Raw genomic sequence first — 9,383 nt, 5'->3', positions numbered from 1 at the left:
AAAGATGTCAAATGTGTATACATAAATGTATGAACAAATTGTTTCAAGAGTAGTTTTTACTCTGGATGCCCACCATGCAGCCAAAGGATTGATTTGATCAAAAGAATGCTTTTTGCCACACAGAAAAGTATCTTCTTTCAGTGTAATGATGAATGTCACTTTTAACCTATATGCATTTATTCCAAAATTCAAAAGCATTCCTTAAACTGAAAACAACCCTTGCTACATTCAATCAAACATTAGGGAATAGGAATTATAGAAAAGGACATTTCCTTTTTTAAAACACTGAGGGAAATGCAGCTAAGGCCAAGTATTTGTTGTATTCAAATTTAACTATTACATTTACAAGAACAAAAAAGTTCAGAGAGAGAAGAAAGTCCTTGAGGCTTTCATTCCTTGATATCAACTTGACCTGAGTCTTGACTGAATCTTTAAATTTTGAAATATGTTCAGTCACTTTAGGAAATTACAGGCACTCAGCCAATGTTTTCAAGCTGGAATACTGACTGATGTCATGACATTTTGATATCCCAAATGCTGCAGCTTTCATCTGGTTCCATGAGGTCTGAAAATATTCCTTCAAGTTTTTTAGAATTAAAACATCCAAAAAGAGTGAAGATCAAAATGGCCATAATAGAACAAACTAAAGGCTTTTCTGTTTCTGTAGTGACTGTAAGTAAACATGGAAAAAGGAGTGAAAGCAAGTCAAGATTTTCTCTTAACGTTCTCCCAACCACTAATTATTTTCAGCTCAGGTAAATTCCTGAAGTGGATAGGGCTTTGCACACTTATTGACATCCCCAACTAAATATTACCACCACCATCACCTCTTTAATATACTTGTCCAGCATCCTCCATGAAGAACTCAAAGACTATTTACCTGCTGCATTAAGAATCCTCCCTTATATTTTGAGCTCAGCTCCTTCCAGCTTTATTTGTTACCTGGTGCCTTTTTTTCTTTTCTTTTTTTCAGTTTAGTTTTTTTGTTTGTTTGTTTGTTTGTTTGTGTTAGGGTGTTTTTTTTTGCTAGAAAAGACTGTGTATAATCAGGTCTTTCCTTGTCACTCATGGGTCTGTAGTATCATAGGCTCACGATCTGTCCTTTTTTATACCTCAGGATAAAGTTTCCTGACCTAGTGATCAAAATAATAGCCTTTCCATGGAAATACTAAATATATGAGAAAATGAAATCACACAGCATAATAATGTAAATATTAGGAATGTAGTCACCCTGAAATGGGCCTGAAAGGAATAATAAAAATCAAGGACACCTGTGCTAGGCCTAACAAAATACTACTATCTTTTTTTCTGGCCTAACCAATTATGGGAAGTAAAAACTGCATGGTTCAAACTTTCAACAAATGAATTTGAACCAAAGTCTCCCAATAACCAATTGAACATTTAGTTAATAAATAAATAAATACATGTATTGTCACTTTGACCAACATTTTAGACAGAGATTGAAGCTGAACTTGGTATGGAACAAACAGCCTATATTTTCTGTGTTTTAAGCACTAAACTTTTACTAACGGCAGAAATCTAATTTCTAGGCAGTATTATAATTCCCTCACTTTTACTAATGCAGGGAAAAAAAAGAAAGAAAAAAAAAAGCAACACAAGAAAATGCAACGTATTTTAACACTATGCTTTGGGATTAGTGATCTCAGCACACAAAGTACAATGTACAAATGAAAAACACTAACTCTGAATTTCTTACTTTATAGCAGAGTGATCCACAACAACACTGTTTTGTTTTTCTTTATTATTTATCACAGTTCAATTTGATTAATGACTAGGCAATATTCTAGAGTAGATTAACAACATCAGAGATGAAAGGGCATTTTTAAAAATTTGTCCTCCTCGTATAAAGAGGATTTCAGTGCATTTGGATAATTAACAGGAAAATGGTGGCCCCGTTTTTGTTTTGATCTTTGCATACATATTCTCCAATTAATTTGGTAAAGCTTATGATATAGTTTACATATAAGGAACTGCAATGAGTTCCTCCTAGTTTCATAGTCATACAACAGGACGAGTTACAGTCACCTCACGAAAGTATATACAACCACAAACTAGTGGCAAGATTATTTTCAAATTACAATCATTAAATATACAAGATATAAAGTGCCAAAACCATATTCAGTAGGTTGAAAGACTAAAAAAAAAATCATCTACCAATGTAACTGGTAAATTCTCCCTACAGTTCATGAGAAATTCAGTTGAAGAAGCACAAATTCAGGAAAGATGCCATAGAACGACATCTGGTCAAAATTAAGAACTGTAAATATTTATATGCAATTACAACCTAAAAGCAAAAATTAGTTAAATAGAAGGCTTTCCAGTAGAAGAAGGACTTATGCTATAATCACAGTGGAAGTGGAGTAGCATAAAAACACTACAGAATAAAAAATTCAATAAATAATTAAGAATTAATGAATAAACAGGAAATAGCAGTAGCTTATTGTAACCTATTCTAGAAAGCCACACTAAGCAAGGAATTTTGGAATTTATGTAAAAGGTTCAACAAATTACGGCATGAAAAACTCGTTTAAGTGAAAAGAATAGTGCATCAGCATAGTTATTACTAAAGGATTATTACCCGGGCTACAAGAAGGCAGGTACTGAAGCATGCAAGTCATAACTTGGATATTGTATGCAGTACTGAAAAGGAAAAAAAAACAACAAGATAATATGATAAAATAAGATAGATCTTATATTACCCAATTAGAAACAAATCAAATCTGTAAATACCAAACCTTAAAAAATATAATTTCTCAGAACAATAGGTGCAGTTATTTCTTGAAATAGCGCATACTTGAGAAGACACTATTTTGTGAATTGACTGCTACTTTGGAAAACATACGATAGCCTTAAATCAACTAGCTCAGCCTGATAAGCTACAGCTCCATATTAAAGCACAGTTTAGATGTGCCTTTAAACTTCAATCATAATAAGGAGATAGAAGCCAAGGATTAACAATATCTGAAATTATATGCACAGTGATTACAGAAAATTGAGGTTAAGTGCATCTAGCAAGAGATAAGATATAAAATCAAATGTAATGACACAAAACTTTAGAAAGGTATTCAATAAAATGGATGTTAGTCACAACTAAAAAAAAACAAAAACAAACAAAAAACACCCAGCAACCAACACTGGTATTAATATTAAAGGTAGTGGGATCATTAGATGTGGCATTCACATTGCCCCCAAACCCAAGAATATTTACACAGATAACTGTGCATGTGGAGGAGGCAGAAAGAAGAGGAAAACAAAAAACAAATATAAATAATCCAAAGAAAATGAGGTGCAAATCAGTGTAGTGAAATGAAAGGATTTCAGACCATACTTGAGCTAAGTGGGAACTGTGAAAATCTGTAAAGGCAGCTGTCATGAAATGAGGAAAGAATCATAAGCTGTGACAGACAAGAGGTAAGAAGAAAAACTGGACAGAAAAGGTAACTTCTGGAAATCAAGCAGTTAAAAATATAAAAACAAATTAAAATAAACCCTTTAAGTATATCAAAAGCAAGAAGCTTATAAGAGTCACCAGGTCTGCTGGGAAATTCAGAGAATAAAGACTGCAATTAAGGAAGAGAAGGATGTTGCTAGGAAAATAGAAGATTTATTTGTAGCAACCTTCACAATAGAGGATGTTAGGGAGATATCTACCCTTTGGTAATAAAAATGAGGAACCATCAGTTGAAGAGGTGCTGGAATGAATCAATCATTTAAAAAGCAGGAAGCCGCCAAGACTGAAAATTCTGAACAAGAAGCAGTTGAGCTATGAAAACTCTAATTGAAAAACAACTCTGGTACTGGAAGGTTAGAGAGAAGCAAATGTTTTGCATATATTATGAAAAGGCTTTAGGATGATTTGGGGAATCAAAGATTCATAAATCTTACATCTGTACCTGGCAAATTAAGAAAATAAAACATTTGGATGCTCATGAGATTATAGCTCTTTGTAAAGGAAGAAGATGTCTCACCCACCTGTTATAATGTTTTCATCACATTAGTAAAATACTGTAGTGGTCAAAGGAGAAGCAACAGACATAATTTAAACTTTCGGAGGCCTTGTCAAAGTTTCTCGCAAGGGACTGATATAAAGGAGGGACTAAGACAACTTACTGTAGGCCTCTGTTCAGTGTGGCTGATGATAAGAAGACAGAAAGAAGAGATTAAAATGTATCCAGAACAGGACTGAGCATGATAAGGAAAAACAGCACTAACATAAATTGGTTCTCCAGTCTAAACTGAACTACTGTGGTGCGGTGCTGGTTTCTAGGTCTCAAAAAGGTATCAGGAAACTAGAAGGTCCTGAAAAGAAAGGTGGCAAGAGTGGTGAAAGATCTTTAAAAAGCACTGTTTTGTGGAAATAGGTTGGAATAACTGGAAACATTTTAGAGGGGAAATTAAAAAAGGCATGATAAAAAATATGTGAAATAATTACAAGAAGCCAGAACTTCATTTCTGCAAGCCTTAACATGGTGACACGCAATTAAACTTCAAGGCAGCAAATTTAATGGAAGTGATACACATCAGGTTTAATATAGTTTATATTTTCACTGTGAGATTTGTTGTTTGAAAATACTGAGGCAGAAAATGAAAGACTTAAAACAACTGGATGCTTATGCAAATAAACAAGAATGGATTGAGTTAAACTCGTGAAAAGTATTGCAAGTGAGACTGAAACTTATTTGGAGATTTACAGAGATCTCTAATTTCTGGAGATGAACATGACACTTCACAAAGCCAAATCCTCAAAAATATCCCTATGCTGGGTCTTTGCACTTTCCTCAGGAGTGTTCAATGGTCGCTGTCTGAGGCACAAGGCACAGGCCTTAGATCTGCATCAGACTACTAAGGCTCATACTTCTACTGACAATATAGCATTAATTTCATTGTTTCTAGTGTAATGTGACTGAATGGCAATACTAAAATATTTAAACTGAATAGCAGAATTTCAAAGTTTTGTTCAAGTCATCACTGAGGAAGATATATAAACAAAGAAAACAAACAAGCAAGCAAATAGTTGACCTTTTCAACTTGAATATCATCAGCCAAACAAAAGTTGGTTTGAAATTTGAAAGAGGACATTGTTTTCTCATGAAAAATCAATTTTACAGTGGAAAACCAGTGCTTTCTCTAGTGATTAATTTTTTCTTTTTAAATAGAAACATTTAACCACCCCTACCCATCAGTTATGCTATATATTCTTGAGCACCATCTACTGGTACTGCATTGTTAATTATTTATGAAAATACAAAGTGCTTTAATACAATTCCAATGTAATCATAACTCTCTTGCTTTTTAAAAAGATCTTTAAATTGATAAGACAGATTAAAACCTAAAATTTATTAAATGCATATTCCCTCTAGAAGACACGGAGAAAATTAACAGTGGTGCAATTCATTTACAATCTGAAGTAGGTAGGGAAATGCCACATTTCTTAATGGTTTGTAACACAATGGACTAGGAAGTAAACATCACCCTATAAAACAATTTCTAATTTACACTTGCTCCCAGCCTGTCTGGGGGGAGGAAAAAAAAAAAGGGAAAGAAGAAAAGAAAAAAGGGAAGAAGAAGAAAACAAAGGGGGGGGGGGGGGGGGGGGGCTTTTTCTTTTCTTCCTAGGTAGTTATTTATTGAATTTTGTAATAGCTATGATGGCCAGCATCTTCTGTATTATTTCTTTGCTTCAGACTAAATTAAATAACATTTCTCTTGGGATGGTCATACCAGATTTAGTTTAATTTTTTGTTTTTTCCCCTGATGTAGAAAAGGAATAGCCTTCTTGTAGAAATTTGGTGTTATTCAGCAGAAACTGCGATGCAGATGAAAAAATCTATGCTTGCCAAGGGGGATTTTGAAGGGTCTTCCATGTTGGAGCAAATCAAGACATGGGGAACAGATTGGTGTCACCATTATGCGAGTTAAGAGGTTTCATAAAAATGGCGCTCTACGCTTACCTGTTAGTTGACTCTACATGCCATGTTACCATTTTTGCGCGTACTAAGGTAACATCTAAGTCACTAGCTGACTACATCTAGATGTAACCAATTAAACATGCTATGAGAGAATGATCATAGAGGATCAAACTACAAAATTAAAGAGATTTAAATACATTCTTTGCTAAAAACCCATCACTGATTTCAGTGCTGGAGACAATTTTTATTGGCCCAAAAGAGAGGAACTGCAGGCTGAAACAGTGACCTTGGACTTGGAAAGAGTCCTGATAAAAATGACAGCAGTTGAGTGACAGAACAGTACATTCTCCAAAGCCAACTGCATTAAATTATGGCCTCACTTTTACAGTTTGCACCAAAATTCTCAGTGAGTAATAATTCCAGTTATAATTGTGCTATGCTCACTAAAACCTGAGCATGGACTTAAATCACCTAGCTACAGGGATTGAGATAACAGAGATCTTACAGTGCTAATGTAGGTGGCAAGAAAAAAAGAAGAAAAAAGCAACTAAACAAACACTTTAAGTTATTCCATCCAGCATATTAAATTTAGTAAGCTTTTTTTTTTTTTTTTTTTTTTCGCCACCAATACAGAAATTACTTAAAAATATTACTCTCAGACCTTGTTCTTAGTTTGGAGCAAACCCAACCTTTTTTGAAACAATTGCATCCAATCTAGAAAGCAGCACTATAAATTTAGCGTTCCCTGTGTTGTGCCTATCCCCACCACACTATGACTGAGTGACATAACACTTCTTTTGGTGCCTTCTTACTTTCTTTGTAGTGCAGATGGCACCACATGTGCCACGCTGTTCAGACAGTGCGCCTGTGAAACAGTATGGGACTGCATCAATACCTTACTCACAGGTTTTAACAGAGGTACAAAATCCGTATCTGCAGAGTATTTCTGGACAACTGATATAGATTCACTTCTGTCCTACACATATGAACATATATACATATAAACTAGTACCATTCCAAATACAAGGTATCCACATGACCGGTTTAAAGAAATTTGTTGCTACATTTCTATTTATTTATGTTTTATGGACTTGAACATATCCTGACTTTTACTTCTAGTTTATCAAAATATGGACTTTTGTTTCAAATGCATCTGTGTGACACATAGCAAATAAACTCTCTGAAACTGGCCCCAGTTACAGGATGCAGGCACACAGAAGTGGACCACAGATATGTGAGCAGTTACAAATGGCATCACTTATTTTAGAGTGCAAAACTGATTGCAACAAATCTCCAGAAGAACTCTGTAGAATGCTCTGCACCTCCATACCATACCTTCATTCAACTTGCAGAAGTATGTGTAACTTGCAGCCTTTCCCCCAACTTGCAGACAAGAGACCAAAGAGTCCATACTTCCAGACTCCTCTCCAGCACTGCCATGTCTTCAGCTAAATGAAAAATGGAAGATAAGGGCTTGGGATACCCAGGGAGTTGCTTGCTGTAGAGTGCATTTTCATTTTTACCTCCTGGGACAGCTGAGGCTGTTCAGCCTGGAGAAGAGAAGGTGGTTCCAGGGAGACCTGATAGTGGCCTTTCAGTATCTAAAGGGGGGGTGGAGGGGGAGCTATAAGAAATAAATATTTTCAAACTAAGAGAGGAGATTTAGATTGGATATAAGGATGAAGGCTTTTACAATAAAAGTAGTGAAGCACTGGAACAGGCTGCCCAGTGATGTGGTGGATGATGCCCCATCCCTCAAGACATTCAAGGTCAGACAGTACAGGTCACTGAGCAACCTGATGTAGTTGTGGGTGTCCCTGTTCAGTTCAGGAGAGTTGGACTAGATGGACTTTAAGGGTCCATTTCAACTCAAAAGATTCTGTGATTGATTCTATAAACCGCAACTTGCCAGTGCTGTAGGAAGCAGTCCAAAGAGTTCATTCAGGGTGGCTTCCCTTACGACTTAGCCTTATGTTCTTCATTTACACTGAAAGAAATGAAAAAGGCTGCAGTGTATATACACCTTTCATTTGTTCTGCTCACATCAACCTGTCAGTGAATAGAATTACTCAAAGTATTTCAAGCAACATGGTGATCATCCACAAATATCCCAATGTCATCAAACGTGAGACAGTCTGATTATCCCTAAGACACAAACAGTTCAATTTTCATTGTCCTATATTTGCTGGGTATAGATCATGCACATTTCCCATAGTTCCCTTGGTTTGGATAGATATTGGATAGATATTTGGATAGATATTTTGGTTTTATTCTGGCAACAGAGGCATGGACTATTTATGTTTGTAAAAGCCAGCAAGGACATGGTTTACAGCTTGTACCTATGGAAAATACAGTAAAAAGCCATAACCGTGCTTGCATTTACTTTGGTCAGAACTGCTTTGTGACCAGCAGTACTTCTGATAAGAATTTGTGCAGCGTGTAATTGTGGTCATAAAAATCCCTTATTACTGGAATTCAGACCTTTCTGGGGCTAGGGTGGCAGTAGACAATTCCTTGCTTTAAGGAACCACCGCCTTGGGCCATGTCCAGAAGTTTAAACTTCGACTTCTCAGAATCACGCAGCCATGTTACACGTGGACTTTAGGAGCTCCATTCCCGGGGGGCTGAGGGAGGGTTTGTTTCCCCCACCCCCGAGAGAGCGGCGGGGGCTCTAAGCAGCGCGCTGCGAGCTTCCGCCTGACAGCTCTGTGTAATAAAATGTCATCTCCTCATTTTCACACCGGATATGTGCTGTCGCGATCTCGCACGCCGGCGGAGAGCCCGACTCCAACTGAGAGAGACACAGACAGAAGGCGAGGAAGGACAGAAGCACGTTCAACCCAGCGATACCGAATTCACAAGGATGGGGGACACATCATCCATGGTGGCACGGCACCTTCCACGAGCTTCCCCGCGTGCCGACCCCACCCGCCGCTAAAGGGGCCGCTGCCTCCTGGCAAACTCCGCCCGCAGCGCGGCGTCCGCGGCCGGCAGCGAGAGCCCCCGGGTGGGCTCCGGGCTCCCATACGCCGCGCAGTGCCCGGACGGCGGCGGCGGGGGAACGAACGCCAGGCAGGCGCGATCCGGTCACAGCCTTATCCCCGGCGGGGAACGAAATACGGCGTCAATCGCAACCTCGCTGAGAAAATTGCTATTGTTCCAGTCGAAGGCAGGCGGCAGTTTGAAAGCGTTTATCCTCGGAGCGCTGTATCAGTTAATCTGCAGCGCGGAACCAAACTGACAGCTCTTGAGGCTGCGACAGGGGGGGCTACGCTTCAAAAGAAGGAACAGGAGGAAGGAGATCAAGTGCGGGTTTCCCGCCCCCCGCCCTCTCCTCCCCGCCGCCCTCGCTCCCCGCCTCTGAGTTTCCCTTACGCCGGGGCGCAGCGCTGGGAACCGAAGCCAGGAGAACCTCCCAGGCGCGGCCAGCCGGGACGTGCCGTGTGCCGGGCA

This window comes from Coturnix japonica, chromosome 3 (genome assembly GCF_001577835.2).
Source record: "Coturnix japonica isolate 7356 chromosome 3, Coturnix japonica 2.1, whole genome shotgun sequence".
In the NCBI taxonomy this organism is placed as follows: domain Eukaryota; kingdom Metazoa; phylum Chordata; class Aves; order Galliformes; family Phasianidae; genus Coturnix; species Coturnix japonica.
Note: the sequence above shows the minus strand (reverse complement) of the source record.